Below are 16,388 nucleotides of genomic sequence, written 5' to 3'. Positions count from 1 at the left end.
GCTCCAACCCCTACGCAGTGCCCTCACAGCACACGGGGGCTGGCACTGGGCTGCAGCTAGCCAAGGCAGAATTTCCAGACACAGCAGATGCCACTGCTCCTCACAAGCTCCGGCGTGGGGGACAAGCTCAGAGCATCACGCTGTGGGGATTCTGGACTGGGCCACAGCACAGGATGGATTACTGGGGGGCTGCTCTAAACTTAGTCCGGGGCCATACTGGCTCATGGTACAGCCCAGAAGGCACAAAGCGATCTTTTCCCCACTCCCGGTGAACTGAACCTCCTGGAGGCGCGGCACCAAATCGGACCCATGGGGCAGGGCCCGTCCGCTTGCTCCGTGTTTGTACAGCGCCTAGCACAATGGGATCGCGGGCCAGCACTGGGGCTCCTAGGTACTACGATCATACAAATAATAAACAGTTTGTGCTGATGGCTAGAGCTAGTGCATTATTGAAGTACTATATACAGAGAGCAGGATGTGGCCCAGGGGTGGGCAAACTACGGCCTCTCGGGGCTTTGGATCCGGCTCGTGGGATTGCCACCCCCATGGCGCCGCACTGCTCCGGGAAGCGACCACGCCATGTCCCGGCAGCCCCTGGGAGTGGGGGGGCAGAGAGCTCCGCACACTCCTCCTGCCTGCAGGTACCTCCCCCAAAGCTCCCATTGGCCAGGAACAGGGTACCACAGCCAATGGGAGCTTCGGGGGAGGTACCCACAGGAGAGGGAAACACACAGAGCTCTGTGCCACCCCCCTTCCCCCCCAGGGGGCCACACAGGGACGTGGTGCCGGCTGCTCCCCGGAGTGGTGCGGCGCTGGGGCCGGGGAGCCCTGGGGCTGGGGCCCCTGCCTGCACCCCACACCCCTCCTGCACCCAACTCCCTGCCCTGAGCCCCCTGCCTGTACCCCACACCCCTCCTGCACCCCAACTCCCTGCCCTGAGCCCCCTGCCTGTACCCCGCACCCCTCCTGCACCCCAACTCCCTGCCCTGAGCCCCCTGCCGCATCCTGCACCCCAACTCCCTGCCCTGAGCCCCCTGCCTGCACCCCACACCCCTCCTGCACCCCAACTCCCTGCCCTGAGCTCCCTGCCACATCCTGCACCCCAACTCCCTGCCCTGAGCCCCCTGCCTGCACCCCACACCCCTCCTGCACCCCAACTCCCTGCCCTGAGCTCCCTGCCGCATCCTGCACCCCAACTCCCTGCCTTGAGCCCCCTGCCTGCACCCCACACCCCTCCTGCACCCCAACTCCCTGCCCTGAGCCCCCTGCCGCATCCTGCACCCCAACTCCCTGCCTTGAGCCCCCTGCCTGCACCCCACACCCCTCCTGCACCCCAACTCCCTGCCCTGAGCCCCCTGCCGCATCCTGCACCCCAACTCCCTGCCTTGAGCCCCCTGCCTGCACCCCACACCCCTCCTGCACCCCAATTCCCTGCCCTGAGCCCCCTGCTGCATCCTGCACCCCAACTCCCTGCCCTGAGCCCCCTGCCTGCACCCCACACCCCTCCTGTACCCCAACTCCCTGCCCTGAGCCCCCTGCCTGCACCCCACACCCCTCCTGCACCCCAACTCCCTGCCCTGAGCCCCCTGCCGCATCCTGCATCCCAACTCCCTACCTTGAGCCCCCTGCCTGCACCCCACACCCCTCCTGCACCCCAACTCCCTGCCGAGCCCCCTGCCTGTACCCCGCACCCCTCCTGCACCCCAACTCCCTGCCCTGAGCCCCCTGCCGCATCCTGTACCCCAACTCCCTGCCCTGAGCCCCCTGCCGCATCCTGCACCCCAACTCCCTGCCCTGAGCCCCCTGCCTGCACCCCACACCCCTCCTGCACCCCAATTCCCTGCCCTGAGCCCCCTGCTGCATCCTGCACCCCAACTCCCTGCCCTGAGCCCCCTGCCTGCACCCCACACCCCTCCTGCACCCCAACTCCCTGCCCTGAGCCCCCTGCCGCATCCTGTACCCCAACTCCCTGCCCTGAGCCCCCTGCCTGCACCCCACACCCCTCCTGCACCCCAACTCCCTGCCCTGAGCCCCCTGCCGCATCCTGCACCCCAACTCCCTACCTTGAGCCCCCTGCCTGCACCCCACACCCCTCCTGCACCCCAACTCCCTGCCCTGAGCCCCCTGCCTGTACCCCGCACCCCTCCTGCACCCCAACTCCCTGCCCTGAGCCCCCTGCCGCATCCTGTACCCCAACTCCCTGCCCTGAGCCCCCTGCCGCATCCTGCACCCCAACTCCCTGCCCTGAGCCCCCTGCCTGCACCCCACACCCCTCCTGCACCTCAACCTCCTGCCCTGAGCCCCCTCCTACACCCCACACCGCTCCTCTGCCCCAACCCCTTGCCTTGAGCCCCTTCCTACACACCGCACCCCCTCCCACACACCGCACTCCGCCCCCACGCCCCAATCCCCTGCCCCAGGCCTGCAAGCAATTTCCCCACCCAGATGTGGCCCTCGGGCCAAAAAGTTTGCCCACCCCTGACATGGCCCTTCACACGGTAGCAGATGTAGCGTGCTAAGCTTCACGGCAACAGTAAAACACAAAATGGTGGCTGTGCAAGAGCCAAGTCATTTGATAATTAAAGTGCCGGTATTTTCAGGTTCGAGAGAGCGTGCGTGTGTGTGGAACAGGCTTCAGAGTGCATGCCTGGGCCACTCACTGCAGGGCTCTTAGAATTCAATTTATTGGCCATGTGCTGAAGAGATGCCAGCACCCGCAGAGAACATGAAGTAACTGCGAACGCTAATACTTTTGATTGGTTTTTTAAGATTTAAAATTACTTTCGAGAGAAAGTGCAAAAAAAAAATAAATAAAGAGAGAGAGAGCCAAGTCATTTCTAAGCTACAAAGCACAAAAGACACACTTTGCTCTAAATCAGGTCATTTTTAAAACCCGGTGACTAAAGTTAAACAAAACCCAGTTGATCAAGTTATTTCCCCCAACACAGCCTGAGAGGAATCACAATAACAGAGAGCGAAATACTTTCTCTGTCCAAAGCTTTAAAGGTAAGAGGGGAAAGGCGACCATCACCCTCGAACACGTGAATCGACTGTCTCAGACCATGTCTATGGGGAGCAGGCAGGTTAAATAACCAAAGCAAGAGTTCGTTATAAGAGCAGTACTATGAAGAAGTCACAGGGGACTGGGGATAATCTCTGGGGCTGAGGCAAGGCAGGTTACTTTCCGCTTGGTTTATCAATGGCTATCAACAGCAGGGCAGCCGATGAAGTGAGCTGTAGCTCACGAAAGCTTATGCTCAAATAAATTCATTAGTCTCGAAGGTGCCACAAGTCCTCCTGTTCTTTCAACAGCAGGGCTGTGACTCAACTTTCAGTTTGTCAGGAACACTAAAGATAGAAATATTGTTAGCACCTCTGTTATCATTAGCGGATAGTTGTCGGAAAGATTCCGGTGCCAGGGGATGGCAGGGCAGGAAATAGGAGAGGTGATGCCTTTTACTAAGCTAAAAAATCCCAAGGGAATCTTTTGCATTGGTAGGTAAAAAAAACTGGCATTTCTGGGCAACCAGAAGGATGTAAGAATCTGATTCTCAGCATTATGAAGAGCAAGAATGCATTGCTCTCTAAGGTCCCCCTGACTGCAGGATCTGAGCACTTCACAGTCTTTAGCATATGTGCCCTCACACACCCCTACGAGCAGGGCAGTGCTGTTTTACAGATGCACGGAGGCTAAGTGACGGGCCCACAAGTCCCACAAGGAGTCTGTGGCAGAGAAGGGAATTGCACCAGAGTCTCCTGAGCCGCAGGCTAGCATCTTAACCACTGGGTCATCCTGCCCCTGCGCAGTAGCAGCAGAGATGTAACAGGTTACTTGGCTGCGGCAAAACAACCATTATTATAAACAAGAGGAGAGAAGGTATTTTACAGCTACAGAAGAACAGGGAGACGCTGCACCCTGGAAGACTGAGTCCAGTTGGGGCACCTTGCCTTGCAGGAGGACACCTTCTGGAGGAAGTCCAGAGAAGAGCTTAGAGGTGGGAAGGGTCTGGTAATTTTTATGACTGACTAAAGAGCCAAAGTCTCTACATTTTGGAGAAGACAAGGCCCCAGGTTGATCAGGGCAGCTGGTTCATCTTGAAAGTCATAAACACAGCAGCCTACCTCCAAGGAGAAGATCTCAGAACTAAGCCACACCAGGGACTCCCTCACTCTTCAGCGAGTTCGTCGAGCTCAGGTGACATTTGCAGACTGACCACCAACTGGGAGGCGAGAATGGAAGAGCCCTTTCAAAGCATGGAGTTCCCTGCCCCTGCCCCCACCCCTCCGAAGCCATACAGGCCAACTACACCTCCTCTCCAACGCTGATGACTCCTGGGGGGGGGGGGGGGAGACAAGTACCACACGTGCATGGTGGACGATGGGCCCAGCTCCCTGGAAAGGTCCAGGGTCGCTAGGATCAGCAGGGAAGTGGGAGCTTTGTTCTCTGCACATCTTCACTCTGAACACAAAACCACCACATTAAAAGCCAGACAATACCAGCAAGCACCTGGAACCACCCTTTGCAGCCCAGTCAAGGCGAGAGTATTGACGACAACTGTTTCTAAGCAGAAGGAACCTCCAGGACTTCTCCACAACCATTGTTTAATGCTGCAAGATCCTCTGAGACGGGAGAAGGCAGCTAAGCAACAGCGAAAATTCTGTTTAACACCATAGAGTCATTCAGGGGCTCAGGCATCACATCCCCTAGCCCTCCCCCACTTCAAGTCTTCCTTCCCAACTTCAGCTGGTCCCCATTTCACCCATCCCCTGTGCTATCCCCAGAGCCATACTGCAGATCAGAGCAGCACTTTGCCAACTGTAACTGTTCACAGAGCACCAGTACATGGGGAAATCCAGTCTACTGCCAGCTTTATACCCGTGTTTCCAGCCACACATCTTGAGGTCCAAAATGAGCTCAGCAGGAGAGGATCATGTGTGCTGCAAAGCATCCTTCAGCCCTGCGTGCCCTCCCCTCCCGTCTGTCTGCAAAGCCTGGCTAGACGTGAGAGTCCTTCACCTTGCAAAGCTCAGTGTGCCAACTGCATCTCAACAAGAGGGCGAGGGAAGTGAGAAGCACAGATGGAGGGGCAGGCATTCAATCCCCTTTTGACTACAAGGTGTGCAATGGCAGTAGGCCATCTATTATTCTCCACTGGGTAGACAGTTGCCTTTGCAAGGCCTGGTCTACACAAGAAAATTAGGTCAGTGTAACTACATTGCTCAGGGCATAGTTAAGCCAACCTACGTCCCCACGTAGACAGTGCTAGGTTGACCGAAGAATTCTTCTATCGACCTAGCTACCGCCTCTTGGGGAGGTGGAGTACCTACAGCTATGCCACTGCAGAGTTTAAAGTGTAGACAAGCCTACGCCACGCCCCAGCTAACAAAATACCAAGATAAGCAAGTAAGCAGATACCAGAAGGCAGCAGCCATTTGACTGCATCATGTTAGGCCGCTCTGGGGCAGAGCCCTAACTGACACAGCAATGCCACCCTCAGGTGGGGGCAGGAAATGTTACTGACATGCACTGTGCACCCAGCCAAGAGAACTGCAAAGAACTGCACTGCAGTCAAGTCAGTCCACAGGAAGGTGACCAAGCTGGCCCCATCCAGGCAGCCTCACACACGGCACAGCTCCAGCAGGTCTCCGGAGGAGGAGCACCAAAGGAAGGTGCTGAATTCAGCCTCTAGGCACCAGCGATCACCATTGCTGTTCATTCCACAACAGGTAGACTGCCAGCAACCGCTCCGCACCAGGGCTCCCCTGACGGAACCATGCCCATGGTAGCAACTGTGGGAAGTTTCAGGGGAAAGAAATTCTAGCAGCAACGCAGCCGGAGAGAAAAGCAAGATCTGTCCATGTGGCTCTCACACTTAACACTTCCCTTTCCCCGAGGGGTAGAAGAACTGAAAGGGAGTGAAGGCAGCTCATCGGAGATGGTACCAAAAACGACTTCACAGCATTGCATGCGGGGAGGCGGGGGGGGATCAAAATCCAACAAGGCGACAAGATATTCAGCATCACCTCAGCTACACCATCTCCTGCAAGATAGCCGACCAAAACCAGCAGCAGAGTGTGCAGGGGCGGGGAAGAGAAGGTTGTGCAGGGCCTGAGAGGAGTGCAAAGAAATCTTTGGAAGATACACAAAGACAGGTGCTCAAGGAAAGCAGGAATGGGCCCCAACTGCAGCAGCAAGGAGAAGAGAGGGTGGCTAAGGAGAGCCAAGAGCCTCCAGCCGCACCCATCACCAGTGCTAGGGCAATTAGGACAGGGTGGGAAGAGGTGCACTGAGGCAGTTCTTGAAATGGTCCTGCCTCAAAGAAGGAGCATTGGGGCTGGAAGGGGGAAAGTGATGCCCTGTGCTTCCCGCCCCGCCTTGCTGATGGATGTTGCCGTTCCCGTGCCGTCTGCTCCTCGAACGTAGTGCTCTTTAGTGGGCTCTTCCCTGACTGAGGACATGGGGAGGGCTAGCTACTCTCCCCACCTGAAGGTCTAGCACACCCAAGCATGGACCCTTTTCTGAAGCAAGCCACTTGCCTCATAGAATCATAGAAGATTAGGGTTGGAAGAGACCTCAGGAGGCCATCTAGTCTAGCTCAAAGCAGGACCAACCCCAACTAAATCATCCCAGCCAGGGCTTTGTCAAGCCAGGCCTTAACAACCTCTAAGGATGAAGATTCCACCACCTCTCTAGGGAACCCATTCCAGTGCTTCACTACCCTCCTTGTGAAATAGTGTTTCCTAATACCCAACCTAGACCTCCCGCACTGCAACTTGAGACCACTGCTCCTTGTTCTGTCATCTGCCACCACTGAGAACAGCCCAGCTCCATCCTGTTTGGACCCCCCTTCAGGTAGTTGAAGGCTGCTATCAAATCCCCTCTCACTCTTTTCTTCTGCAGACTGAAGAAGCCCAGTTCCTTCAGCCTCTCCTCGTAAGTCATGTGCCCCAGCCCCCTAATCATTTTTGTTGCCCTCCAGTGGACTCTCTCCAATTTGTCCACATCCTTTCTGTAGTGGGGGGTACCAAAACTAGACACAGTACTCACCAGTGCTGAATAGAGGGGAAGAATCACTTCCCTTGATCTGCTGGCAATGCTCCTACTAATACAGCCCAATATGCTGTTGGCCTTCTGGGGCACACTGCTGATTCATATCCAGCTTCTCATCCACTGTAATCCCCAGGTCCTTTCTCATGGCACCTCAATGCCCCACAACGAGGCTGCCTGAACCCATCTCACTATTCTGCATCATGCTAACCCCCCCCCCCCCCCCCACACACACACAAGTTTCACCTCACTTAAAAACTACTTGCTTACAAAATCAGACATACAAATACAAAAGTGTAACAGCCACTGTTACTGAAAAATTGCTTCCTTTCTCATTTTTACCATACAAGTATAAAATAAATCAACTGGAATATAAATAGTGTGCTTACATTTCAGTGTATCATACATAGAGCAGTATAAACAAGTCGTTATCTGTGTGAAACTTTAGTTTGTAACATTATAACATTTAAAAAACAGTCGGAGAACACTTCAATCTCTTTGGTCGCTCGATTACAGACCTAAAAGTGGCAATTCCTCAATAAAAAAACTTCAAAAACAGACTCCAAGGAGAGACTGCTGAACTGGAATTAATTTGCAAACTGGATACAATTAACTTAGGCTTGAATAGAGACTGGGAGTGGATGGGTCATTACACAAAGTAAAACTATTTCCCCTTGTTTATCCCCCTCTCCCCCCAACTGTTCCTCGGACGTTCTTGTCAACTGCTGGAAATGGCCCACCTTGATTATCACTCCAAAAGGTTCCCCCTCCACCCACCCCCTTTCGCCTGCTAGTAATAGTTCACCTTACCTGATCACTCTGGTTACAGTGTGTACGGTAACACCCATTGTTTCATGTTCTCTGTGTATATAAATTTCCCCACTGTATTTTCCACTGAATGCATCCGATGAAGTGAGCTGTAGCTCACGAAAGCTTATGCTCAAATAAATTGGTTAGTCTCTAAGGTGCCACAAGTCCTCCTGTTCTTTTTTTAGTTTGTACTGACTTCACTAGTGCTGTTTATGTCACCTGTTGTAAAACTAGGCAAATCTCTCGATGAGTTGATGCATACCCCTGGCTGAGAACCATTGGCCTGAACAGCTCAGGAAAAGCAAGTCGCTCCCTCTTAGATCTAAATCAGCAGGCAGCTTGAACCAGCCGCAGCCAAGAAAGCTCGGGTGCCTTTTCTGACTCTTCACAGGGGAGAGAAGCAGCAGGAGGTACTAAACAGAGAGCTCTTACGGATGCCAAGCACCGGGCTATAGAAAAGACTGATGCATTACTTGGATTGTCAGCTCTTTGGAGCAGGGGCGGTCTTTGATCTGTGCCTGTAGAGCACTAGCAAAAGGGGGGCCTGGTCCATGCCTGGGGCTTCTGGGCATTAGGACAACAGTAAGAAGAATGGGGAGTCAGACTAGGGCATGGTTTGGAAATTCAGGTACCCCCGGGGGAGCTCTCGCGATGCTCATTCCCCAGCAATACTACAAGCTCTTTCCCTGATTTACGAAGGAAGAGCCCGGACAAGGGGATGCTGTTCCCTGATGCAGAAAACTAACCGACAGGTAGAAATCTGTGTCCGTGCCCACACAGCAGATGGGATCTGACTAGCAACTTCCGGACAGGAAAAGCCACTGACTGCCAAGATTCGCCGATGGGGCACAGCGGGCTCAAAGCAGGGAGCTAGGGCTCAGTGTATCTGATGCCCAAGCCCGTCCCCCCGGCCATGAAGAGGACTCCTCTTTAAGTGAGCGTATCTCTCGGATGTGTTACGGGGTACAGAAATCCCATGGGTATAACAGGGACGTCAAGGCCCCAGCAGATCAGATTTGCCCCGTCCCCATGTATTAGCCATGTCTTGAGTTATGCTTTGGGGTGGGGAAAGAAGTCTGGGCTTTGCTCACTGCAAGCCAAGAATGAAAGCAGAGCCCTCTCTCCGCACAGCACCAGGCTGGCGGGCGGCAGTTCTGAACAGAGGTCGGCTTCTCTTACAGAGCTGCGCAACGTGAGCCCCGCCAAGGCGATTGACCCTTTCCATCATGGGAAACTGGAGCACACAATCCCAGCAGCAGCCTCGCCTCCTCCCCAGCCACGCAGCAGAGGGTTTGCTATTTCAGGACGTCAGACAGAGGCAGTTATCTGCTCAGGGCACAAGATCACCTCCCCCAGAGAGAGCTGGGTGCACAGTTTGGCATTTCCTGCCCTGAAATTGCACTCACCTGGGGGCAGCCAAGCGCTCCACCAATGCAGCAATCAACGTCACCCACCGGCGCTCACTCAGGGGAGCCACTTCCCAACCAGCCACTGCAGGGGCACAGAGCATTACACAGCAGCACTTGGGGTAGCATCACGATCGCAGTCAGCTAGCGGCTTCGGCAGCACCCCGCGAATGAGAGCACACAGGAGCCAGCCCCGCTCTCGCATCTTGTCACCCTGCCACAGCGCATGCCCATCAGCCAGCCCTGCTCTCGCATCCTGTCACCACACCCATCAGCACATGCCCATCAGCCAGCCCTCCTCTCCCATCTTGTCACCCTGCCACAGCACATGCCCATCAGCTGGCCCTGCGTTGGGCCGATGACAGCGGCCTGTCCAATTACCGCGCTCAACTCAAAGTGCCCCCTTGCTGGAGCTGGTCTGCGCGTGGCAGGGTTGGTAACAGCACCACCCGGCCTCTCATAATGATGTATCTGAGCACCTCACGATCTGCAATATATTCCATGTCCCGCATCACCATAAATACGATGGATTAGATAGCGAGAGGGGTGTGTGACGGGGGAGGAGGATGGACAAATAGAACTGGTCCACACACAACATTGCACTGAAATAACGAGTATGAATGAAAACCCATTTCGCTATTTCTGTGTATAGCCTCACAGGCACTAGTTAAACCAACATCAGAGAGTACACACAAGGGTTTGCACCTGTTTGGCTCAAGCTACAATTTAAACCAGTTTTTGTTCTACCAGTGCAACTTCCGTGTTCAGACAAGGCCTCCGTTCTCTGTAGCTACTTTTATTCCACGAATACCCACACAGCTTGCACCAAAATAACTACATCGGTTTTAACTCACGCCATTAGTCACCTCAGCGGAAGCCTGTGCGCGCAGCAGCCCCCAGACCATTTAAACCCTGATTCTGTTCACACATTTAGCTCAAACACTTGAAGGAAAAGCTCTGCTGAGGATTCAACATGCCACCCCTTCAATTAATGGCTCAGAGATTTCCCAGTCCATGTTTGCAAGTTATCTGAGGAGGTGGCAGGTGAGAGAAGATCAGATATTCCAAAGTAGAAAACCCCTTCTTTTAGGGGACAAGATTTGAGGCTCTCACTGTGTGCTGAAGAATCTAATATTTCTTCTCTGGAGGAGATTAAACCAGAACTTTACCAGGGTAAATTGTGCCAGATGATGACAGTGGTGCCAGACATTTGTTCATAATTTTTTTTTTAAACACATCTCCTCCTGCCCCATCTCCAACAGCTGCAGTACCTGCATCAAAGTCCCCATGCACTAGACACCTGGGTTAGGTGGCCTTAAAACAGGATCATGGGCTTCAGGGCTCGATCTCTGTTCCTCTCCTCCCAAAATTCCCATCTCTGCGGCTGGACTCTGGCAAGGAAGCCAATCTCTTTTGCAATATGCCGTGGTGACATGAGCCACCAGGGACCTTATAACCCACGAACCTGCCCCCGCTCTCCCCAGGACTTATCCTCTCTTCCTCAACTTCCCCCCCACACAGCCATTGTGTACTCAGGCACATCCACACTCCTCCAGAGCACTGTACCAGCAAGGGGCCAGGAGGTTCACTGAAACCCAGGCTTCTGACAGATTGCAGAAGGACAAAGTCTGAGAACAGACACACCAAGCCAACCCTGTTCCCTCCTCCCGCAGTAGACAGAGGCAAATATCCCAGCAAGGGACCAAGGGCAGACACTTTCTCCAGACCCCTCCCGAGACTATCCTGTCTGATCTCTGTGGCAAAACGGGATCAGCAGCCTGATTCTCAGGAACAAGCAAAGCAAGACAAGTTCAGTCAATAAAAGCAGCAGCATCCACAGGAAACACACAGCTGTATCACACCGAGACCTGGCAGGAAACCACCACCAGTACAGAACCAGAGCAGCTCAGTCCAGGGGCTGCTCAATGAGATGAGGAGATGATATGGCCTCCTCTCACACCACACGGAGGCACCCCACCAAGGAGGTAGAGCCATCTGAGCCCACACGTCTGCTAAGCGAGTGGCAATAGGACCATCCCAAGAAGTTCACTGGCTTCCTTAGCAGAACAATAAGAGCTGCTGTCCAGTCTGGCACTGGAGTCTCCAATAATACCCATGCAGATAACAAGATCTCACGTCCATCATGAAAACCTTAAAGTTCTCTCATGTGGTCTTTGGTGCCACCTGAGACTCCATGTCCAGCCTAGGCAGACTCATCAGAGGCATAGCAACCTTGCTGCTATCATCTCCACCCCCTCTGGAAAGTGGGATTAGTGAAGACCGTCTCAGTTAAGATGTCCTGGGCCCAGTAAGTTCCCAGGACACCATCCAGCTGTGGAACCTGTGCAAATCTTAGCAAATTTCAGCCAACTACCATCCACACCTTGATAAACTAGCCCCAAACACTCTGAGAACAAACCAGGGCAGCCGCTGCCCCAGAATCCATTTCTTGGTGTGAACAATCTTGTCAGCTTCCTGCCTTGAACAGTCCCTTTAAAAGACCCATTATTGAGAAACTGGTGGCACATCAGTGGCACCTGGTCTCTACCAATCCTCTAGCCCCCACCCAATTTAGACTCAAAACCAGAATAAGGTACAGAGGCAGGTCAGATAGGAGACATCCTCGTAGACACAAAAGCTGAAAATCTCCTAGGATTGTTGGATCTGTTGCTAACATTAGACACTGTTGACCATGAAGCCCTGAGGGCTCACCTACAGGGATGAATGGAGTTACGGTAAGCTGGCTTCACTCATTCTTCTCAGATAAAGCCCAAAGATTTGAGAGAGGTACCCACAGCAAGCCCACCTGGTTCCTAGCCCTACTGTCACTACGAGACACTAAGGGCTTTGATGACGGATCACCTCTGACTACTATGGTACTCTTACAGCTTCCTCAGAAGCATCTGATGTGGGATCACTGCTAGAGACGGGACTTTGGACAAGATGGACCTTGGGTCTGACCTAGAATGGCAATGCCTCTGTTCCTACGCAGATGACCCTGGCTCTCAGTTTCATTTCCATCAAATAGAAAAGGAGGACTTGTGGCACCTTAGAGACTAACCAATTTATTTGAGCATAAGCTTCCGTGAGCTACAGCTCACTTCATTGGAATGCATCCAGTGAAGTGAGCTGTAGCTCACGAAAGCTTATGCTCTAATAAATTTGCAAAAAGAAAAGGAGGACTTGTGGCACCTTAGAGACTAACCAATTTAGGACAGTGGGGTGGGAGGAGGTATTGTTTCATGATCTCTGTGTGTATATAATGTCTGCTGCAGTTTCCACGGTATGCATCCGATGCAGTGAGCTGTAGCTCACGAAAGCTCATGCTCAAATAAATTGGTTAGTCTCTAAGGTGCCACAAGTCCTCCTTTTCTTTTTGCAATTTATTTATGCATCCGATGAAGTGAGCTGTAGCTCACGAAAGCTTATGCTCAAATAAATTGGCTAGTCTCTAAGGTGCCGCACGTCCTCCTTTTCTTTTTGCGAATACAGACTAACACGGCTGCGATTCTGAAACATTGCCATCAAATGCGGGCAATGCCCCAGCGGAGATGCCCCAGTGCCCGAGGGGACAGGGGTTAAAAGCACCCAAATCAAGTCTAAGGGACAGTGTCACTTGAAGAGTCACACTGCCGCCTGAAAGCAGTTCACCTCCATGGTTTCATGTTGTATTTAATGCCACCTGGGAGAGGGTGGGGAATAATTTTTCCCCTTCTAGTCTTGTGTTATCGCCTGCCTTCGCCAGCACTGCATGTCCAGTCAGTTTCACCCTCGTGGGGGTGCAGCTAGCCTGGCTCCCTGTTTGCCCCTGTGAGCGTTTCACACAGCAACGTGGGAGAGAGCCCACTGGAACTCGGTACAGGAAAAGAGGGTGGAAAAAGCCTCCAAAACTGGCAGGAAAATTCAGGGCCAGATGGAGCCTCCACACCGCTGCTCACTCACTGCAGAGAGGGGCTGTATCCCCCTGGGCTCCCGGCAGCAGGAAGGCTAGTAGGAAGGGGGGCATGATGAGGACATGACAGGACATCCCAGTGCGGAAAGCACTGGAGCAGTGTGCCGCCCCAGAGAAAAGCCCCCCCCCCCGGTAAGAGGGAGCCCCCCGGCTCTGAGACCCCCCAGGACAATGTGTCCTTCCACCCAACAGAAAGGGCCCCCCCCCAGAGCAGTGTTCCCCCCGAAAGCACGGGGGGGGCCGGCTCGGAGATCCCTGGAGCACTGAGCCCCCCGAGAGAAAGGGTCCCCCAGGGCAGTCTGCCCCCTCCCCCGATAAGAGGGGGCCCGGGCTCAGAGACCCTTTTCTTCCCTCGGAGCCGTGTGCCCCCCGAAAGGGTCCCCCAGGGCACTCTGCCCCCCGCCTCCGACAAGAGGGGGCCCCCGGCTCAGAGATCGCGGGGGTCGGGGCGGTGCCCCCCGAGAGAAGGGGTCCCCCGCCCGCGATCACTCACCGGCTCCCGGAGATGCGGCGGACGCAGGAGCCAGCTGAGCAGCTCCCCGCCTCGCCGCAGCGCCAGCCGAGCCGAGCCCCGCCCCCTCGGCCTCTAGCCACGCCCCCTGCCTGACTCCCCTCCGCCCCGCCCTGCTCCCCAAGCCCCGCCCCCTGCATTTCATCACGGCGTAGCCCCGCCCCTGCCCCAGCCCCTCTGCCTTCCAGTTCCCATAGAGGCTTTGTGTACTAGCCCCCCTTCTTGACAGCACAGGGCCCCAGCCAGTGGGGGGCAGGGTAGGTCCCTGGCTCCCTCCCAGCCTTCAAGCCCCAGCCGGAGGACTTGTCCCAAGTGTGCCTCAAGTCAGGGAAGGGCAGGCCCTGATCCACCCCTGTTAACAAGCCTTCTATGTCCCATGTGGCCATCCCCTTTGCGACCCGCCATTCCTCTATCCGGGGTTGGGGGGGCAGGGTTATGGATTGTGGACCCAACCTGTTGGTGATTTTTTAAACTCATATTTAAAAATTCACACAGTATCTCCTGATTTCTCAGCCCCCCCACACACACACTTCCCTACCAGCTAGCAGGCTACTGGGGCTGTGGGGGATGGCAGCCCCATGGAGAGGGACAGGCAAAGTCCAGAGGAGGAGTGGTCACCTACTTCCCCTTTGCAAGGGCCAGTGTGGGGGGCCAGGAGCTCCACCAGAAGTCTAAGTGGGAGCTTGAGTCTTGCCCCTCCCCAGGAGGGGAAGCAAAGACCTTACCTGTTCCCTTCCAAGGGAACAAAGCACTGAAGGCCAGAGGTGACCTATGGCCCACCCAGTCTCCACCACACTCAGGGCAGATGAGAGCCACTGAGGGGGCTGATGGGGAGGGTGTTTCCTCCCTCTGTACTGCACTCTTCACCTGCTAAAGGGAAGCCTGGCTGAATGTGCAGCCTGCTGGGTCATTTCAATCCTCCTCCTCCCAGTGCGTGTGGCCTGACCCCAGGAAGGGGAGGACCACCACCACCACCACAGCAGCATATTAGCTCTTTAGGGATGGAGGATCAGGCCGTCAGTCACAGGTAAAATGCCAATGTCTGGGCCTAGATCGATGGGTCTGGGCTGTGCCCTTCCCAAAGTATGATACCTCCGGCTGACACGCTTGCAGGCTCCTCTCCAAGTGTCTGTCAGGGTTGAAATGTAATTTGCAAACACCCAGACACGCCCTTTCCCTGCACATTCATATTCATCCACAATATGTTACATAAATACCCTAGTTCTAATGTGCCACGTTTTGCTGGGAGACCTAGCAACAAGGGACACTGAATCCCCAGGAACTGTCTATCTTGGGTACTTAGCTGGCCTCCATTACCGTAATATCTGAGCACGTCACAAACTTCAATGCATTAAAGTGTGTGGCAGGGAAGGGCTGTTATTCCCACTGCTGGATGCACTGTTGTAGCCGTGTTAGTCCCGGGATATTAAAAAGACAAGGTGGGTGAAGTAAAACCTTTCATTAGATCAACTTCTGCTGGTGAGAGAGACAAGCTTTCAAGCTACACAGAGCTCTGTTTCAGAAAGAGCCTCTTGCCTCTCTCACTAACAGAAGCTGGTCCAATAAAAGAGATTACTTCACCCACCTTGTCTCTCTATTATTCCCATTGTACAGCTGGGAAACACAGGGAGGCTAAATTACTTACCCAAGGTCACACAGAAAGTCTGTGGTGGAGCAGGGAACTGAATTCAAGTCTTTCAAGTACTAGAGCAGTGCCCTAACCACTGGGCCATACTGCTTCTCTAAGCATGGCACCTCCTTCCTTCCCCAGCTCTGCCAATAGCTCCTGTTGAGTCTCTCTCTCCTTTGCAGGTAACAACATATTAGACAATCACAAAGAAACCATCCTGAGAAACAGGGGCAGAAAAGAAATCATATGGAACACAGTGGTTTATAGAGAAAGCATGGTCATTCTCCCTCCCCGCTCTTTTTTACCTTGTACATATCAGGATTGTCAAGTCTTCTGTTCCCTAATTCTGCTAGAGCAGTGCTACTCAAAGTGGTGGTCCGCAGACTGGTGCCGGTCCGCGAGCCATCAGCTGCCGGTCTGCACGCACGCTGGGAAAAAAAACTGCCAGTCCCCCACATCAGATAGCTTGAGAAGCACTGGGCTAAAGGACTTCTTGGCATCTCAGAGGCTATGTATTGTGTGCTCCCACACTTCAACTGAGGTGGGGCAGAGGTGTCGAATAGCCTTTCTCCAAAATGGCCATTGGACACTGGTGTCACCAAAACCATACAAGACAACAGGATTTGAACAATATGACTAAAATACACCTTCCCCTCTCAGTTGCTCAGACTTCCGCCTTTTGTCTATTTTCACTAGTTCTCACTTGCCAGAGTATTCCAGGGTAGACAAGACCTGAATTTCATATGTAAGAAAAACAGAAACACCAACCTGTCACACCTTATTATTGTTACCTATTATTTGTATTACCATAGCACTGAGGAGCCCTTGTCATGGACCAGGACTCCACTGTGCAGACACCTACGACAAGGGGATCCTGAACCTGAGAATGGTTTGGTACTACTGTAAATGGCATAGTCCGAGGGCAAAAAATTGTCAACAACACCGAAGACACTTAGCAGCGTAAGTCCCATTTGAAAAAGTGACTTCGGCAGGTAGGACCATAAGCGCCTCTTGAAGCCAGTGGGGCTCAG

General features: G+C 53.9%; 1 protein-coding gene across 1 annotated transcript in view; it reads right to left on the bottom strand.

The window, feature by feature from the left end:
• PPFIA4 (PPFI scaffold protein A4) overlaps positions 1-13,814 on the bottom strand; it is a 168,986-nt gene extending 155,172 nt beyond the window's left edge. Inside the window, exon 1 of the mRNA XM_075122094.1 lies at positions 13,710-13,814. The gene's annotated coding sequence lies outside the window, so the exon portion shown is untranslated. The remainder of the gene's footprint in view (positions 1-13,709) is intronic.
• Between the last annotated feature and the right edge of the window lie 2,574 nt (positions 13,815-16,388).

The sequence above is a fragment of the Caretta caretta genome, chromosome 21 (genome assembly GCF_965140235.1).
Source record: "Caretta caretta isolate rCarCar2 chromosome 21, rCarCar1.hap1, whole genome shotgun sequence".
NCBI classification, from domain to species: Eukaryota; Metazoa; Chordata; order Testudines; family Cheloniidae; genus Caretta; species Caretta caretta.
This window is presented reverse-complemented; position numbering and strand designations above follow the sequence as displayed.